Source organism: Pan paniscus, chromosome 2, assembly GCF_029289425.2.
Source record: "Pan paniscus chromosome 2, NHGRI_mPanPan1-v2.0_pri, whole genome shotgun sequence".
In the NCBI taxonomy this organism is placed as follows: Eukaryota; Metazoa; Chordata; class Mammalia; order Primates; family Hominidae; genus Pan; species Pan paniscus.
In genome coordinates, this window is record NC_085926.1 from 17,524,177 (window position 1) to 17,544,416 (window position 20,240).

The window sequence follows — 20,240 nt, forward strand, 5'->3', positions numbered from 1 at the left end:
CCATACTGCTTCCCACTGTGACCGTACCATTTTACCTTCCCACCAACAGTGCACAAGGGTTCCAATTTTTTCCACGTCCTCACCAAAACATATTATTGTTTGATGTTGATAGTAGCCATCCTAATGGGTGTAAGGTGGTATTTCATTATAGTTTTGATTTGGATTTTCCTAAATATCAGTGATGCTGAGCATCTTGTGGTGTACCAATTGCCACTTGTATATTTTCTTTGGAGAAATGTTTTTCCAAGTCACCCATTTTCAAACCAAGCTGTTTGTTTTGTTGTTGAGTTGTAGGAATTCTCCATATATGCTTTATATAAACTTTTTCAGATATATAATTTGCAAATACTTTCTCCATTCTGTGGTTGTCTTTTCACCCTATTTATTGACAGTGTCTTTTGATTAACAAAGTTTAAAACTTTTCATGTAGTCCTCTATGTTGTTGTTTGTGCCTTTGATGTCATACCCAATAAATAATTGCCGAATAAATCATTGTCATAAAGTTTTTTCCTTATTTTCTTCTAAGACTTTTATAGTTTTGGGTCTTACATTTATGTCTTTGGTCCATTTTGAGTTAATTTTTGGATACTGTGTTAGTTACGGGTTCAACTTCATTTTTTACATGTGGATATCCCGTTTTCCCAGCAGCACTTGTTGAAAAGACTATCTTTTCTCCACTGAATAGTCCTGGTACTCTTGTTAAAAATCATTTGACTGGCTGGGCACAGTGGCTCACACCTGTAATCCCAGCACTTTGGGAGGCCGAGGTGGGCAGATCACGAGGTCAAGAGATCGAGACCATCCTGGCCAACATGGTGAAACCCCGTCTCTACTAAAAATACAAAAATTAGCCGGGCATGATGGTGGGCGCCTGTAATCCCAACTGCTGGGGAGGCTGAGGCAGGAGAATCGCTTGAACCCAGGACGCAGAGGCTGCAGTGAGCCAAGATCGTGCCACTGCACACCAGCCTGGTGACAGAGCGAGGCTCCATCTCAAAAAAAAAAAAAAAAAAAAAGTAAGAAAAGAAAAAAGAAAAAAATCATTTGACCACATACATGAGGTTTTATTTCTGGGCTCTCTCTTCTGTTTCATTGGTCTATATGTCTTCCTTATGCTAGTACAACACTGTTTTGATTACTGTAGCTTTGTAGTAAGTTTTAAAATCAGAAAATGTGAGTCTTCAAGCTTTGTTCTTCTGTTTCAAGACTGTATTGTATTGACTATTTGAGGTCCCTTCAGTTTCCATATGAATTTAAGGATATGCTTTTCTATTTCTTCCAAAAAAAAAAAAAAAAGTCATTGGGATTTTGACAGGGATGCACCGAATCTGTAGATTGCTTTGGGTAGTACTGACATCATAACAACAGTAAGTCTTCTAATCCATGAACATGCAATGTGTTTCCACTTATTTATGTCTTTAATTTATTTCAATAATTAAATGTATATGGTTTATTTCAATAATTATGTTTTATGGTTTTCATTTTATAAGCTTTTCACTTCCCTGGTTAATTCCTAAGTATTTTTTTTTTTGATGCTATTATAAATGAAATTCCTTTTGTAAGGTCCTTTTCAGACTATTTATTATTAGTGTAAGAAAATGCAATTGCTTTTTGTGTGTTGGCATTGTATTCTGCTACTTTGCTGAATTCATTCACTAGGTTTAACACATTTTGGGGGAATCTTTAGGGTTTTTTAGATGTAAGATTACATATCATCTGTGAACAGAGATAATTTTACACTTCCTTTTTAATTTGGATGGCTTTCTTTTTCTTGTCTAACTGCTATGGTTAGAACATCCATTACTATATTGAACAGAAATAGCAAAAACTGACATCCTTCCATTGTTCCTGGTCTTAAAGAAAAAGTTTTCAGTCTTTCACCATTGAGTATGTTGTTCACTCCAAGTCTCTCACATACAGTAGTCCTCTCACATTCCAGGACCACAGTGAATGACTGAAATCATGGATAAAACCAAACCCTACACACACTATGGTTTTTCCTATATGTACACACCTATTATAAAGTTTAATTTATAAATTAGGCAAGGTCAGAGATTACGAACAAAAATTAACAATAAAATACATCAATTATGACCAAGGGTGGTGGCTCATGCCTGTAATCCCAGCACTTTGGGAGGCCAAAGTGGCCAGACTGCTTGAGCCCAGGAGTTCAAGAGAAACCTGGGCAACAAGGTGAAACCCCATCTCTGTAAGAATTTTTTTTAAATTAGCCTGGCATAGTGGCACACACTTGTAGTCTCAGCTACTTGGGAAGCTCAGGCAGGGAGGATCACTTGAGCCTGGGAGGCAGAGGTTGCAGTGAGCTGAGATTGCACCACTGCACTCCAGCCTGGGCAACAGAGCAAGACTTTGTCTCAAATAACATAAAACAAAATACAAAAATTATAAAAACATATTAGAATAAGATATGTGAATGTGGTATCTTTCTCATTCTCTCTCTCAAAAAAAATTGTTTTAATGTTTTATAGAGCCAGGGTCTGGCTATGTTGTCCAGGCTGGTCTCAAACTTGTAGCCTCAAGTGATGCTCCCACCTTGGCCCCCAAAAGCACTGGGATTAAAAGTACCACACCCAGCCAAAATATCTTATCATATATAATATTTGCATATTGCAGTTAAACAAGGGTAACTTAAATTGTAGAGAGCAAAACCACAAATGAGAAACTACAATATAAATTTTATTAGGCTGAAGTAGTTTCCATCTATTCTTAGTTTATTGAGAGTTTTTATTAAGAAATATTGTTAAATTTTGTCAAGTGTTTTTTCTGCATCTATTGAGATGATCATGTGCTTTTTTCCCTTCATTCTGTTATTGTGGTACATTACTTTTATCAATTTCCATAAGATGAATCATCCTTGCATTCCAGGAACAAATCCCACTTGGTGATGGTGTATAATCCTATTAATATACAGCTGCATTTGGTTTGTTACTATTTTGTTGAGGATTTTTATATCAACGTTCATACACATATACATTTAGAACTTAAACTGGTATTATTAGGAATGTTTTTCTTGAACATACTTGCTCATATGTGAAATTATATATGTGTACTAGAATATTACACATAGAATTTTTTAACACAGCAAAACACTGAACCTAACCTAATTTATATCAACTGGGGACTTGTGAAATAAATTATTGTAGATACATATGGCACAGTTACTATATAGCGGAAGGGAAAGGAATGGAGGGGAGGGGAGGAGAGAGGAGAAGAAAAGAAAGAATAGAGAGAGAGAAGTACTGATACAGAAAGACTTGGCTGTATTTGCCTCTACATGCATAAAACATTTCTAGAGAGACACAACAGAGATTAATGATTTCCCATAAATTCAATGTAAACATTATAATTTGGGGTGGCATTCCTAATCAAAGTCTTAAGATCAAGCATTATAACCAAAACAATATTAGAAAGGAAAAGGCTGAGAGTCTTGGCTCACACCTGTAATCCCAGCACCGTGGGAGGCCAAGGTGGGAGGATTGCTTGAGGTCAGGAGTTCGAGACCAGCCTGGGTAACATGGTGAGATCCTGTCTCTACAAAAATAAAAAAATAAAAATTAGCCAGGTGTGGTGGTGTGCACCTGCAGTTCCAGCTACTTGGGAGGCAAAGGTGGGAGGACTGATTGAGCCCAGGAGGTTGAGGCTGCAGTGAGTCATGCTTGTGCCACTGCTTTCCAGCCTGGGTGACAAAGCAAGACCCCATCTCAAAAAACAAAACAAAACAAAACAGAAAAGAAAGAAAAAATATATAAGTCTATATTTCTATAATTATTTAAAGCAATAAAATTAGGTACTATGCCTATATTCAGTCCCGTGGTTATCAAATGTTGGTATACAACAGAATCACCTGGAGTTCTTACAATAACAGATTCCTGAAGTCTACCCTCAGAATTTCTGATTCAATAGAGCTTAAATGGGGCCTGAAAAGTTGTTTGTTTTTTGTTTTTTTTTTTTTTTGAGACAGAGTCTTGCTCTGTCTCCAGGCTGGAGTGCAGTGGCGCAATCTCGGCTCACTGCAACCTCCACCTCCCAAGTTCAAGCGATTCTCCTGCCTCAGCCTCCCGAGTAGCTAAGACTATAGGCGCGCACCACCATGCCCAGCTAATTTTTGTATTTTTTTAGTAAAGACAGGGTTTCACCATGTTGGCCAAGATGGTCTCAATCTCTTGACCTCCTGATCCGCCTACCTCAGCCTCCCAAAGTGTTCGGATTACAGATGTGGGCCACTGCACCTGGCCCAGAAAATCTGCTTTTCTTAAAATTCCCCAGGTAATGCTGAAGTGCTGAACCGGGGGCCACATTTTGAGAATGACTGTTGCAGACAAAAGACTATCTATTCAAAATTGTACATGAAAACCCACCTATCACTGTATTACAAGTATAATTTGATTATCAATAATATTTAGATAAGAATGCATGTTTACTGAAAACTTAAGAACTTGGCCGGGCGCACTGGCTCACGCTTGTAATCCCGGCACTCTGGGAGGCCAAAGCCGGCAGATCACGAGGTCAGGGGTTTGAGACCAGCCTGACAAACATGGTGAAACCCCATCTCTACTAAATATATAAAAATTGGCCAGGTGTGGTAGCACATGCCTGTTATCCCAGCTACTCAGGAGACTGAGACAGGAGAATCTCTTGAACCCGCGAGGCGGAGGTTGCAGTGAGCCGAGATCACGCCACTGCACTATAACCTGGGCGACAAAGTGAGACTCCGTCTGAAAAAAAAAAAAAAAAGAGCACCTTAAGAACTCTGCATGGTGGATGTGGAAGATAATTTAGATTATTCCAAACATGGTGAAATAAAGGAGGAGGAAAGATAAGGAATATAATATTATTTTCTTTTCAAATGTAGCCTCCTATCTCCTATTTCTGCCACTAGATGGAAACCAGTACAACAAATAGCCGCCAAACTGCTAATATGTTTAGATACAGTAAACTAATCTGAGGTGAAAACTACATCACGTGGCATTAATTACAAAGGGACAAATAGCTATGGGTCCCTATACTGACATTAACTGCAGAATGAGCATATTTATTTTACAATTAATTGTATATGTCATTAGCTCTTGGCCTATAAATAACATCAACTCCAATCAGAGCTGTTATGGATCAATTTTTAAAAATAATAAATAAATAAATAAAAGCTGTGATTTTTTTTTATTTTTTAAAAAAAGCACCATTATGACACCGAAAAAATCGTACATTGAAACCCTAACCCCCAGTAACCTCAATGTGTGACTTTATTTGGAGATAGGGCCTTTACAGCAAAAACCAAGTTAAATTGTCATTAAGGCGGAACATAATCCAATACAACTTATTCCCTTATAAAACGGGGAGATTTGGACTTGTACAGAGGGATGACAATGTGAAGACACAGGGAGAAGACTGCCACTTACAAGCCAAACAGACCTCAAAAGCAATCAACCTTTGCTGACACCTGATCTCAGACTTACAGCTTCCAAAACTGTGAGAGCATAAACTCTGTTGTTTAAGCCACTAAGTTTGTGGTACTGTTTTATGACAGTCCTAGCAAACCAATACAGAACCTTTCTTATTTACTTTTCTTTTTCCATTTCAAAGGTGGAATGATGACTATAAGCAACATACTGCATCAAGTCCTGAGACAACAAAAATGAGTAACATTTGCCTTCAAGGTGCTTACAGTCCAATGACTTATTATATAAGAAAACATGAATATTCATTAGCCACTAATAAGATTTTGGTGTTTTTTTCAATGTTCATTGACACATCATTCAATGGGTCACCAACAAAAATAAAAGACACAAACACTGAATCCTACTTTATTTCTATTGCCACTATTCCAATTACATCACTCATTATTTGCTTCCTAGTCCTTAGCACAAACCTTCAAACTGGTTTCTTTCTCTCTCCAAACCATCATGCACATTGCTGACAGCCCCCTTCTTGTCACCCTTCCTTTTATGTAATTTACCTGATCAAAATATTTCAATAAATACCTTAAAGGAACTAGCTTTTTCCCAACTCAAGGTATAGATGTATATAACCTCAAACAAATTACTTAAAACCACTGATGCAGTTTGTACATGGCAAACTGAAATGTCTTTTAAAAAAATTAGCAATTACATATAATAATCAACAAAAAGAGTAACAATATCATAAATTATTAAATATACATGAGCATAACCATACCCTCTTATATAATTCCTTACAAAGTCCAGCACAGAAAGAATTATCTCAAATTTTAAAGCAGTGAGGGTACAAATTGATAGTTATTCTTGATCTGTAGCTGCCTCATAAAAAACCCATAGCTATCATGGAAACCCTATCATAGAAATCCTATCTAAGATTCCAAAATTATATGTAAACTACTTACAGGGTGCTTATATTGTACACAACTTAATTTTATATTGCGCACTGGACTTACAAACATGGCCTCAATTACAAATGAAAAATTTTAACTTTGAATTTCTTACCATTTTGTTATCAAGTCTCTCAATTACTGAATTAACACTGTTACATCTATAGTTATCCATTTGTTTTATCTTTATAAAAAGTAATAGCAGCCTGGCACGGTGGCTCACATCTGTAATGCCAGCACTTTGGGAGGCTGAGGCGGGTGGATTGCCTGAGCTCAGGAGTTTGAAACCAACCTGGGCAACACGGTGAGACCCCGTCTCTAATAAAATACAAAAAAAAAAAAAAAAAATAACCGGGCATGGCGGCATGAACCTGTACTCCCAGCTACTTAGGAGACTGAGACTCCTGAGTCTCCCGAGGGGAATCTCTTGAATCTGGGAGGCAGAGGTGGCAGTGAGCCAAGATGGCGCCACTGTACTACAGCCTGGCTGACAAGAGCGAGATTCCATCTCAAAAAAAAAAAAAAAGAAAGAAAGAAAGAAAGAAATCCAACGAGTCTGCTGATATTCCTCTATTACATTCCAAGTAAATAAATTTCACATCTTCAAATATTATTAATGTGCAAAATAATATTTCTTGGCTACTTTATACATAACATTCTAGAGTCACAATTTTGGTTAGGTCCCAGAGAGAACATCTCTTATTAGTCCTACAATTAAATGATTCAGCAACCAGCCACACTATCTTTGCCTTTTAACAGTTCCAATCAGTAGCAGATCTAGGTGTAATCAACAGCAGCAGGGGGCTTTAGGAAGCAAAACAAAACAAAAACAGTAGGAATCTTTACTAGAATACAGTAATTGATACAAGGGAACATTGTAGGCTATTGTAATACAAGTTAACCTAAGATATTAGAATCTGACTTTATAATGAGAAGTGAAATATGCAGGACAACTTTTAAATATCTAAAAACAATAAATATCAAATATTTAATAAGGTTACGATGAAAAGGGACTGTTTTAAAATGAATCTTCTCAGTCTCAGAAGGGTGATTACTTCTGTCTCGGTTATTTAGCACCCATTTAGAAGACAAATTAAAGCCCTCCTTACCTCCTACTGTTACCATACCTAACCAATTTCATCATCATATACTTACAAAAATTAAAGCATCTCAGAGAATAACTAGCAATGCTTTTACTTCTCTTAAGAAACATTTAAAATTTTACCAGCAACATCAGGACAGTCTTAAAATGTAATTTAGCAGAATGTTCCCATTTCTTTCTTTTTCCTATTTTTGATTTCCTAGCCTAGAGTGTATAGATGATAGTTAAGTGCTATACATGGTGCCACTTAATAGCATGCAGGTAGCACAGTGATTTATTTAGATGAAAAATCAAAAGCCAATGGTAGCATGATGTGATGACTACAAATTCTAACTACACAAAAATTCACAAATGGAAATGTTACCATAGTAACATCCTGATCACACTGCACATGAGGATAGTTGATTTCATGATATAATTCTGTTTATTGCAGTATGTGCAATGAGACATCTATGAAATCTCAATTCTACTTCCTCACTCATCTCAGAATAAGATGTAAGGAATTTGGCTGACAAGTTTACAATCTTGTCTGATTTTTCTTTTACTTCTTTTAAATTTTATAAAACAATGATTAAAATGTAAGTTGGCTAAGATCTAAAACATATAGTACTCTGTATAAGCCATATTCTAATCAAAGCTGTTAAAATTTCATATAGCAGGCCAGGCATGGTGGCTCCTGCCTGTAATCCCAACATTTTGGGAGGCCAAGGTGGGTGGATCACAAGGTCAGGAGATCGAGACCATCCAAGGCTAACATGGTGAAACCCCATCTCTATTAAAAACGCAAAAAATCAGCCAGGCATGGTGGCACGTGCCTGTAGTCCCAGCTACTCTGGAGGCTGAGGCAGGAGAATAGCTTGAATCCAGGAGGCGGAGGTTGCAATGAGCCAAGATCACACTACTGCACTAAGGATGGGCAACAAAGCGAGACTCGGTCTCAAAAACAAACAAACAAACAAACAAAATTCATATATCAGTAGAAAACAAGCATACCTGATGGCAATCACACCTCTCTGAAAATACTTCCAAAGTTATTCAGCAACTATCCCACAGTGTTTTTATCTCAAGAAAGTTTTGGATTATAAAAGGAAAAATACAGGGCGGGGGAAAAAAAAACCTTTATGCATCTTCTACCCAAAAGGAACAGTAAGACAAATGTTAATAAAAATACTATCATTATCTGCCAATCAACACTTGTCTTCAAAAGATGCTTTTGTAGAGTCTTTGTAGCTACTGTTGAGGGGAGAAAATGCACTAAACATAAACATGGTAGGGAAAAGAGTAGAGAATGTTGCTATTAATTTATTCCTCCGTGTAACAAAGAGTTGCTTTACGATTAAAGCTCTAAACAAGAAAATTATTATTATAACAATAAATAATAATAAAGCCATTCATTCATCTGGGCTAACATAATAAAGAATTATATGTGTTACTTAAGCTACAAAACATACAATTAAAATACTTACTTTTTGAAGCTCATTGAAGTATAAATTATATGGTAAGGTACCTCTTAAGGAGGTAGCACTCTCCAAATACCTTTAAATTTACCTATTGAAAATTATTTTAGACAGTAATAATTTGTTAAACCTTGGTTATTAATTTTAAACTACTTCCAACAATCTTTATTAAATTATCAAGTGGTGCCCAGGCAGGGTGGCTCATGCCTGCAATCCCAGCACTTTGGGAGGCGGAGGCAGGTGGATCACCTGAGGTCAGGAGTTAGAGACCAGCCTGACCAACATGGTGAAGACCTGTCTCTACTAAATACAAAAAAATATATAGCCGAGCATGGTGGCACATGCCTGTAATCCCAGTTACTTGGGAGGCTGAGGCAACAGAATCACTTGAACCTGGGAGGCGGAGGTCGCAGTGAGCCAAGATTGCGCCATTGCACTGCAGCCTGGGCAAGAGAGCGACACTCCATCTCAAAAAAATAAGATAAAATAAAATAAATTATCAATTGGCAATTTCTTTTCTATATCTTATTTGTACTATGGTGCAGAGGAGAATTGGTATTTCTTCTGTTCAGTGATGTACACTACTACTAGTCATAAAACATTTAAAAGTAAAGATATCTAAAAACGAGTCCTTGTTCATTTTAATGAGTTTTCTCTATAATAAATATATGAATAAAAATGGAGACATTAACAATTAAGAAAACAAGCCTTTAGTATAATTTTTATTAAAAGTTGCAAAAGTCATACTATAAAATTCAACGAATATGTAACAAGTTGTAACTTCAGTCACCCATTCAATATAGTTGTTTTAATAATGAATGGCGCAGGCGCTGTGGCTCACGCCTGTAATCCCAGCACTTTGGGAGGCCAAGGCTGTTGGATCACTTGAGGTCAGGAGTTCGAGACCAGCCTGGCCAATATGGTGCAACCTCGTCTCTAGTAAAAATACAAAAATTAGCTGGGTGTGTAGTGCACGCCTGTAGTCCCAGCTACTCGTGAGGCTGAGGCAGGAGAATGGCTTGAACCCAGGGGGCGGAGGTTGCACTGAGCCAAGATTGAGCCACTGTACTCCAACCTGGGCAACACAACGAGACTCTGTCTAAAATAATAATAATAATAATAATAATAATAATAAATGGCTTCCTACTATCCTTTTGCAAAGTGGATTGTCACGTGAAAGATACAATTAATCCATTTTACTTCACAATCTCTAATGGTTTTTCATAGGCTTCCTGTAAAACAATTTAATATGAAGGATGATGACCTCATGAGTATCAAAATTGACTAATACTCTGTTTACGTGGATAAATGATAAATTGTTATCAAATCAAACCTCTTAAATCATTGAGTCCTTCCCCTTCTATGTGCTTTGGAATTATTACTAAAGTATTTGTTAGGAAAATATTTACTACTATGAGTATCTGTTAAATGGGTAAGGTCAGGGTTAAAAGTGGGCCATTTAAGAATACTGATTTCCCCATTACCTTGCTGATTCCTATCTGCAGTAAAAGTTTACTTTAGGATACTGATTCCACTGCCTATAATTTCAGTCTTCTACATCACTCTGAAATACCACTACACTGTTAAAAATGGTCGTGTTCATCTGAATTGAAACACACCTGTAAAAGTTAAACAAGACTCAATAAATATTTGAAATTTAAAACACAGGGTACACACACAAAGTTAAAAACAACAACAACAACAACAACAAAACACCACAGAAGGTCTTCTTCTACAGCTTTACCCACAGTCAAGGTAAGAAGCACTCTAATCTACAATGCTTACTGCATGGCCACAATTAAAATTATGGTAAAACAAAATGTCATAAAATAATTTCAAAATTTTTTAATCCAATATGTTATACGTTTAGTTCTTGGGGCAATCTAACTACTGTGAGTCACAAAATGTTATTTTGCCATAAAGATAAAGCACTTACATATCTGTGAACATCACCAAATACCACATAATATAAAGTGAAGATATCAATAAACTGTCATCACCCTGACTTTTACAATGTGCCTGCAATAAAATGTGACTATAAATTTATGTCATGTTCACATGAAACTGTCTAAAACCAAAAAAAAATCCCAGTTCTCTTCCTCTTCCATCGATAATTTAAAAATTTATTTGAAAAAAATAATATATTACAAAACCTTCAATATATAGCTTTAATTAAAAAACGAGTATTAAACACTAAGAAAACAGTAAATAGCTGTGTGTGTGTGTGTGTGTGTGTGTGTGTATGTGTGTGTATTTAAGTGCATAAACATGCACTCTCTCTAATATACACACATACAGCAAAAGATTTCCTCCCATGGCTACACCATTGCTTTGCAGACAACAAGCTAATTTGGGTTCCTATCATGCATCTGATCGGTCATACAGCAATACAAAACAGAAATAAGTAAAGACGACCATCTGCTTGTTAGCTGAAACTATAAAAGTATATCTTTTTAATAAACAATAAAATTAGTTTGACAGGGCAGAGACCACCTGAATAGAAAATCAAATATTTCATGTTATTTAAGGTGTATGTCTGCTGGCTATTAAAATACTCCTCTTTAATTTATTACAGCAACACACACAATACTCATGTCATCCTCATTTTCTAAATCAATAATCAGCACAGCATGCTTCATTAACAGTGACCAATCACGGATGAGCTGGGGATCTCATTTTACAACATGAGCATTCCTAAGACATAAACCATCTGCTACTTGTAGTAACAGAAAAATCAAATTAATCCATTCTTATCATGCATTCAGATTTTAAAGCAATTAAAGATGCTCTTAGTGTAATCGCAGCCACAGAAGTAGTTCTGTAATGAGGGAAGCAAACTCTTCACTGAACTTTCTGTCATTCTCAATACATTTGAAAACTTTACAAGCTTTCTGCACTCCAGTGGGCCATTGTTCTCTGAACACAGATGTTGAAAACAACAAGCAATTTTTATTAAACATTTAATCTTTGCACATTTGAAGGAGTTTAAATACTGAACAGTGATCAAAACATAAAACATATAAACACAAAAAACAACTGCGTATTAAAATAAGGCATAATGTCTAGTTTAAACTTATAATAAGAAGAAATTCACAGATGAAGTTTTTCTGATTCCTTAAACTTCTGCCCTTACCCCTTTTATTTTCTAACACATATGGTATGTGTTGATACCATCTTCAACATCTGCAGCACCTGAGCAATGGCATGGGAAACCTTGTTTCTGAGCAGTATACATTTGTAGTTTTATGTAACTTTTTTCCCTTAGGCTGTCTCTAATATGTGAAAACTGTTACTCAACAAGTAAAATTTGAATATACAGAACATCAGTCCTTCCAGATGATTAACACAAGGACCTATGATCTTAAGAGAGGAAAAAAAAAGGTAATAACAATCACCGAAGTATCAAAGAAGTAAGCTTTATAAAGCAAAGGAACTAACATGGCTGGACAAAGCTCCCTCCTGTTAGAGACCTTATGCTTCAAAATCATAATTCAAGTAGAGAATTTTGGAAACATTTCAAAGGAAAATCAAAATAATTATTAGTTTCTGAATAAATTGTATAAATCATCTTCCTAAATCAAACAGCACACTGAAGGATGTATAGGAGTTGACTAGACCAGGTTGAGGGGAAGAACATTCTGGAGGTTGAAGTAAGCAGAAAGGCAAATCATGAAAGAAGACATTCATTCCAAGAGCAATTACTAAAAATGGAACACATGCCTGGCACTATTCTAGGCCCTAGGACATAGTACTAAATAAGACACTAGTCTCTGACCAAATAGAGCTTAAATGCTACTGGTGGGAGACAGAAAATAAACAAATATAAAAACACCAGGTGGTGGTGCTAATAGCTATGATAAAAATTTCAAAAACTTGATGAGATGGAGAGAGAATGGGGTCTATTTTAGACTGGGTATTCAGATATCTGAAGAGGTGACATTTAAACAGAGTTGAGTGACAAAAAAAGGAGTGTGTCATGGGAGTTTGGATGAAGGTTATTTATTCCAGTGAGAAAAAACAGGTAATACAGAGGCCCAAAGGCAGAACTGAGCTTTAGAATAAATCCAGAATTCCAGGGCTAGAGAAATAGTATATCCTAACGCATAACATGAAAATTTTGCATTTACCAGTGTTTTTGTTTACTATTAATGTTTTAGCCTGAAATCCTGCCTGGGAGACAGAAAATGTACTGTTATTATACAAACTCAGTGAAAAATACAAAATTGACTACATGATAGGTGTTCACTCTTTATTAGATTAACGAACTAAGCACAAATATACTTGGGGCACCATATTTGAGACAAAAGAGAGATGGGTAAGAAAGAGAGGGAATGGTGTCATGTGTCCCTGCTGCTATTTAAAGAACTCTCCATAGTCACTGTAAAGAGGTCACCAGTCAATACACAAAGTCCTTAGCCAATGCCGTAAGAACTGCAATTCTTATCTTTTAAAATGTTCCTTGTAAAACTACAATGAGATTCTATTTTTTACTTGTTACACTGGCAAAAATCCAAAAGTCTGGCAACACACATTAGTAGTAACACTGGGAAAGACCAGCTTTCCCTCCACACATTGCTGAAAAAAGTGGGAAATGGTACAACACCAAGGGAGGGGGATTTGCACTATTTAACAAAACTACAAATGTATTTTCTCTTGATCCAGAAAATCCAAACTGGAAATTATTCCTGCAAGTCTAACAGCACACACATATACATGTACATGTCCCAAATCTCCAAAAACCACAAGCAATATCCTAACTTTGACACAAAGTTGTTTTTGCAACAAAATTTGACTTGAATTGATATAAAGCTATTTATGGTCTTTATTTAACCAACAGTGTGAATAATCACACATTTCCCATCAGAAATAGTAACTTATTTGTTTACTGAGTGCTGCCTCCACTGGAAGTATTCTGTAATTTTAGAACATGTATCATGTTAACAATTCTAAAATCCCGAAAATTATGAATACCAAAACATTTAGTCCCCTTGCGGGTTCAGATAAGAGACTTAGGACCTATATAATTCATTACAATATTGTTTACAGAAGGTAAATGTTGACAACAATCCAAGTATTTACCAATAGGGAACTTGTTGAATTTTCTATGGACAAGTGCTCCTTCCTTCCCTCTTTTAAATCCTGTCAACATCTATTCCCTAAACATTCAGCGTACTACATCAGTTTAAGGATGTAGTATCTTCTGTTTCTATGGCATGTACTATTTTTAGTCAACTTTCACCTCATCTGTCTCCTAAATTAAGGAATACAAGGACATATAAGATAGAATCCCTATTCTACAGCAGCGTAACATATTTGGTGAGAAAAGACTGCATTGAATAACCTAAAATGTACATAACAGCTTGAGGTCATCGAGAAGAAGTTATCAGTCAATATAAAAAGCCATTAACCAAGCCCATTACTTACCATTTCACTAACCCATTCTTTTAAAGGAACTCACCCGAAACATCGTTTGGAAATAATCTTTCAAAGAAATTATAACGCAACTCACAGAGGAGTAATGTGGGAGACCAGTCAGAGTTCTAATGGCTGCTACAGCTAATGAAACCAGTGGGGAAGCTCTCCTGGGGTGAAGCTGGTACATGTCCTCAAAGGATAGTGAAATGGCAAAAGAAAACACTACTGTAGGCAGGAAGTTTTATCTAAGAGGCTTAGTTTGATCATACTCTGGTTGAGGTGAAGCACAGGGATACAACTCTACTTTCCTATTATTCTTTTGTTATGTTATGCTCAGGAACATGTTCTAGAAAACCAACAAAGGTTACTGACGAATATATATACATTCTTTATTCTCCCCCATCATGGAGCACTTTTCTGCACTTGGGTACTGAGTAAAAACTTTACACAAATGGGATTTGGCCTGGATCCTAAAAGGCATGTAGAATTTGGGTACTAAAAACCACATCTACTTTCTCCCTAAAATTTTTCCATGCTTGTGTCACTGACACTTTCCTTGTAATTCATAAAGCCCTTCCATTATCTCTTCTTTTCATATATTTAATATCTGTGCTTTTTTTTTTTTCTTTTTTTTTTGGAGACAGAGTCTCACTCTGTCGCCAGGCTGGAGTGCAGTGGCGCGATCTTGGCTCACTGCCACCTCCGCCTCCCAGGTTCAAGCGATTCTCCTGCCTCAGCCTCCCAAGTAGCTGGGATTACAGGCACGTGCCACCACGTCCAGCTAATTTTTGTATTTTTAGAAGAGATGGGGTTTCCCCATGTTGGCCAGGATGGTCTCGATCTCCTGACCTTGTGATCCACCCTCCGAGGCCTCCCAAAGTGCTGGGATTACAGGCATGAGCCATTGCGCCAGGCCTTGTGCTTTTTTTTTTCTAATGCAAGTTGACAATGAATTTATTAACTCTGTAATCCAAAATGTATCTGAGACAAGTCTCAATCAATTTAGAAGTTTATTTTGCCAAAGTTAAGGAACACGACACATGGCACAGCCTCAAGATGTCCTAAGAACATGTTCCCAAGTTGGCTGGGTTATAGCTTGATTTTATACGTTTCAGGGATACATACGACATGAATCAATATATGTGAGGTATACACTGGTTCTGTCCAGAAAGGCGGGGCATCTCAAAGCAAGGGGGCTTCCAGGTCATAGGTGGATTCAAAGATTTTCTGGTTGGCAATTAGCTGAAAGAGTTAAGTGGTCACCTTCAGAGGCAATAGATGGCAACTGTTTCTCCTATTAAATCTTTAAAAGGTATTGGACTCCCAGCTAATCTCTTCAGGATCAGAAAAACAGCTGGGAAAGGAATGGGACTGTGATTCTATTCAGAATGTAAACTTCTCCCACAAGAGATAACCCTGAAGGGCCATTTCAAAACATGTTAAATATGGGGTAAAATGCTTTGATTTCTTACAGGGCCTGCTATCTGTCATGTGATGCTATACTACAATCAGGGTGGTATTTATTATCTTAGTGCTACAAAGAGTCTGTTTTGTCAGTCTTCTAATCTCTATTTTAATGTTAATGCTGCTCAGTTTTGTGCCTGAACTCCAAAGCAAGAAGAGTACAAACAAGCCATGACCGACCTTTCCACTCCTGTCATGGCCTGAGCAAGTTTTTCGGGGTTCTTTGGAATCCCCTTGGACAACAAGAGGATCCATTCAGTTGACTGGGGGCTTAGAATTTTATTTTTGGTTTACATGTCTAACCACTGAAATTGCTGATATTTAATAGTTTGGTTTTTTTTTTTGAGACAGGGTCTCGCTCTGTCACCCAGGCAGTGGCGCAATCTCAGCTCCCTGCAGCCTCTGCCTCCCAGGTTTAAGTGACTCTCCTGCCTCAGTGTCCCAAGTAGCTGGGACTACAGGTATGTACCACCACACCTGGCTAGTTTTTTTGTATTTTTAGTTAGAGACAGGGTTTCACCATGTTGGCCAAGCTGGTCGTGAACTCTTGACCTCAGGTGATCCACCCGCCTTGGCCTCCCAAAGTGCTGGGATTACAGGCATGAGCCACCGTGCTTAGCCTAGTTTGTTTTTAAGCCTACAAAAAAATAAGAAATTTCTATTGGTTTAAAATTCATTTCCATTTCCTGTATTTTCATCATCACCTTCACCTTTTCATGACTAGTCACTACTCAATTTAGGCTCTCCTCATTGCTTACCACAGACATTACAATAACTACTAAGCCTGCCTCTACACCTTTGGTTTCTCCTCTCGATGCCATCTTACAAGCTAATATCGGAATAATCTCCAAGAGCATAAGGTTTGATTTTGGCATGTCTTATTGCATACCTTTCTGTCTCATCCCTGAAAGCTTAATAGAATGCAACTGATCATGAGTGACATTTTTAAAAGATAATCTTAAATTAGCTCTGATTTATCAAAAAGGTAACTCATTTTCAAATTTTGATAATGTAATTATTTTTATTAACAATTTACTTAGGAAAACTTTCCATAAATGATTGTTATACACTACAGAACCATTAAGAGCATGAAGTTACCATTAGTAACTGCCTTAGAACAATAATTTACATACAGAAGTGAACTATACTCACTGACCACTTCTTTTGTTTTGACAAATACAAACAGAAATAAAAGGATAAAGAAGTAGAAGAAACCCATTTAAGACACTGGCAAACACACATGTAGGAAAAGTCAGAGTAGGAAAAGCCAATGCAAATTTACATTTTTATATTGCTACAAAATTCATGTCACACAACCTAAAGTACCTTCCTTCCTCAACACAAAATAAAAATAAAAAATAAAAACAACTGCTTAACATGAACGGAAAGCATATTAGTGCTGACAAATGTTTAACCGATTGGTCAAAGAGCTGGTATCAATTCTGACTATTTGTTGGTAAATAGAACCAGATATTTATACATCAATAATTGATCATAATAAAAATTAAGAAATTTTCCACGAACAATCTTAGAAACAAGATAGCTATGAAACCTTTGGCTTTATATGGCCTTTCTCCTATGGGAGAAAAAAAACCAAGAGTGATAGGCTCCCTTTTCTCAGAGCTACTTTGCCACACAATAGCTTACATAAAATAACATTCCATTTGGATGTATGTTTTTGAGGATATGAAGTTTGTGTGCCAATACGTCACTCTTCCAAATAAAAATATAAAGTTTAACAATGCAATTGGCTGCTAACAAGCATTAAAATGGAAATATATTTTGCTTGCTTTCATTTGCAACTTCCATTTATGGTCTACCTTCTGGCATTCTTTGTTTTGTTTGTTTTGTTGTTGTTGTTGTTATTGTTGTTTTTGAGACAGGGTCTCACTCTGTCACCCAGGCTGGAGTGTAGTGGCATAGTCAGTGCTCACTGCTGCCTCAACCTCCCATGCTCAAGTGATCCTCCCACCTCACCTTCCCTAGTGGCTGGGACGACAGACACATGCAACCATGCCCAATTAATTTTTGTTCTTTGTATCTGAACCAAGTAACAGCCACAGGTAAATTTTTTTAAATGTTAAAAATTAACATTTTAAAATTTATCAGGACATAAATATCAGAAATTTTAGTAAAACAACCAGGATACAGACACAAAGAAAGACACAGCTACACACCAGAACAAAACAGGGGTATACTGAATTTCTAGGAATGAGTCAATCCTGGCTTTCTGATTACCCAGCACAATCATGTTATGAACACATTAGAAATTTTCATGATGCAAAACCTATCTCTTGTGGATTAGAGTAACCCATATGCATGGTTTACAACAACCAAGTTCTTCTCTCTACCCATATACATATTACCAGAGTACTTTTTCAAGAACCCTTGTTCTACTATAATTCTATTTTATAGCTCCCAAAAACAACAATAAACTATGACATTATAAGAAACGAAAGTCAACTCTAAAATTTAATCCTTAATAAAATCACAATCCTATCCCAAAACCTGAGAGGATTTGCTCTCTGAATGATTTCAACAATTTGTTTACTTAAGTTGCAATGTGACTTTATGTAAATAAGGAAATCTTTATCGAAAACACAAATGTAACCAACTATACAATATAAAATTATCACCTTAAATTACAATTTAATAGTAATAATTTCCAAGACTGTCTAAAAAGCATTTAGGAAAAGCCACTGATTTAATAACATAGTCAATATAAAATGGATGTCTATTTTAAAAGTATCCAATAATAATAAATAATAAAATAATTAAAAAGGCCAAAAAAAAATGAATTTCAATGTGATCAAAAACTAATAGTCATGAACAGGTTGAATTCATACAGTTATATATGGGAATATTTTTCAAAAGGTTCTCCCACAAGAAATTATTTATTGTAAATAACAGATTAAATGGGAGTGAGAAAGATGAGGAAAAAGGGGTTGTTCTCAGCTAGATATTGGCAACATTATTCTGAAAAAGAACTAGACATAGTAAATATTTTAGGCTCTGTGGGCCATACGGTACCTGTTGCAACTACTTAACTTTGCTGTAAACTAATAAGCATCGCTGTGTTACAATAAAACTTTATGGACACAACTGTCAATTTTATATAATGTTCGTAAGTCAAGAAATAGCATTCCTACCTTGAATTTTTAAACTGCTTAAAAACATAAAACCATTCTTGGTTTGTAGGTTGTACAAAAATGGATGCCAGGCCAGATTTGCCTCATAGGCCACATTTTATCAACCCCTGTTCTAAATCACATGTTTAACCACACTCTCAGCCTTCAATCACAAAATAGAAACTAGATCTTTCATTCCCCATATTTTCCGCATCAATTTCCTAACTATTTTACGGTCTATTTTCTATTCTCTTTCTCTTAAATAAATAAATAAATAAATAAATAAATAAATAAATAAGACTTCATTTTTAATAGCTATATAAATGTAAAACTTTTTTTTTTTTAAGACAATGTCTCGCTCTGTTGCCCAGGCTGGAGTGCAGTGGCATCTCGGTTCCCTGCAACCTCTGCCTCCTAGGTTCAAGCGATTCTCCTGCCTCAGCCTCCCAAGTAGCTGGGATTACAGGCATGGCCACCACACCCAGCTAATTTTTTTATTTTTGGTAGAGATGGGGTTTCACCATGTTGGCCAGGCTGGTCTCAAACTCCTGACCTCAAGTGATCTGCCCACCTCGGCCTCCCACCAAAATGCTGGTATTACAGGCATGAGCCACTAAGCCCGGCCTAAAACATTTAAATGACAAGGAAAATAAGATAATCTTTACAAATGCCACAGGATATTTGCAAATTTTCCTATGTAAGAGGAGATAAAGATCATGTTCATACATTGTGAGAATGTGGAATTCACATTCACTGACCACAATACAAATCTAGAATTTTTTTTTTTTTTTTGAGGTGGAGTCTTGCACTGTTGCCCTGGCTGGAGTGCAACGGCGCGATCTCGGCTCACTGCAACCTCCACCTCCTGAGTTCAAGCGATTCTCCTGCCTCAGCCTCCCGAGTAGCTGGGATTACAGGCGCCCACCACCATGCCCGGCTAATTTTTTGTATTTTTAGTACAGACGGGGTTTCACTATATTGGCCAGACTGGTCTCGAACTCCTGACTTCATGATCCGCCCATCTCAGCCTCCCAAAGTGCTGGGATTACAGGCGTGAGCCACCGCGCCCGGCCAAATCTAGAATTTTTTTAATGATAAAAAAGTCCTTATTAGATAATCAAATTGAAACATTTCATTTCTAGTTACTTTATATAACAAAAACACTATATAACATATGATGTGATGAGTTAATGGATGCAGGCTTTGAGAATCAATACCTGCCAACATTTAAAATTTTAAAAAGATACTATGTGCCTCCTGATGAGAAAATACAATGGCACCTATAGTCCTATCTAAGGTATTAAGTTTAAATG

General features: G+C 36.5%; 1 protein-coding gene across 24 annotated transcripts in view; it reads right to left on the reverse strand.

The window, feature by feature from the left end:
• Positions 1–20,240, reverse strand: part of TBC1D5 (TBC1 domain family member 5) — a 595,437-nt gene that overhangs the window by 384,190 nt on the left and 191,007 nt on the right. For 6 of the 24 annotated variants that reach the window (XM_063602214.1, XM_055109542.2, XM_063602218.1 and 3 more), the window contains one exon: positions 3,460–3,552. The exons of the other annotated variants lie outside the window; for them this stretch is intronic. The gene's annotated coding sequence lies outside the window, so the exon portion shown is untranslated. The remainder of the gene's footprint in view (positions 1–3,459; positions 3,553–20,240) is intronic. 24 annotated transcript variants of the gene reach the window in all.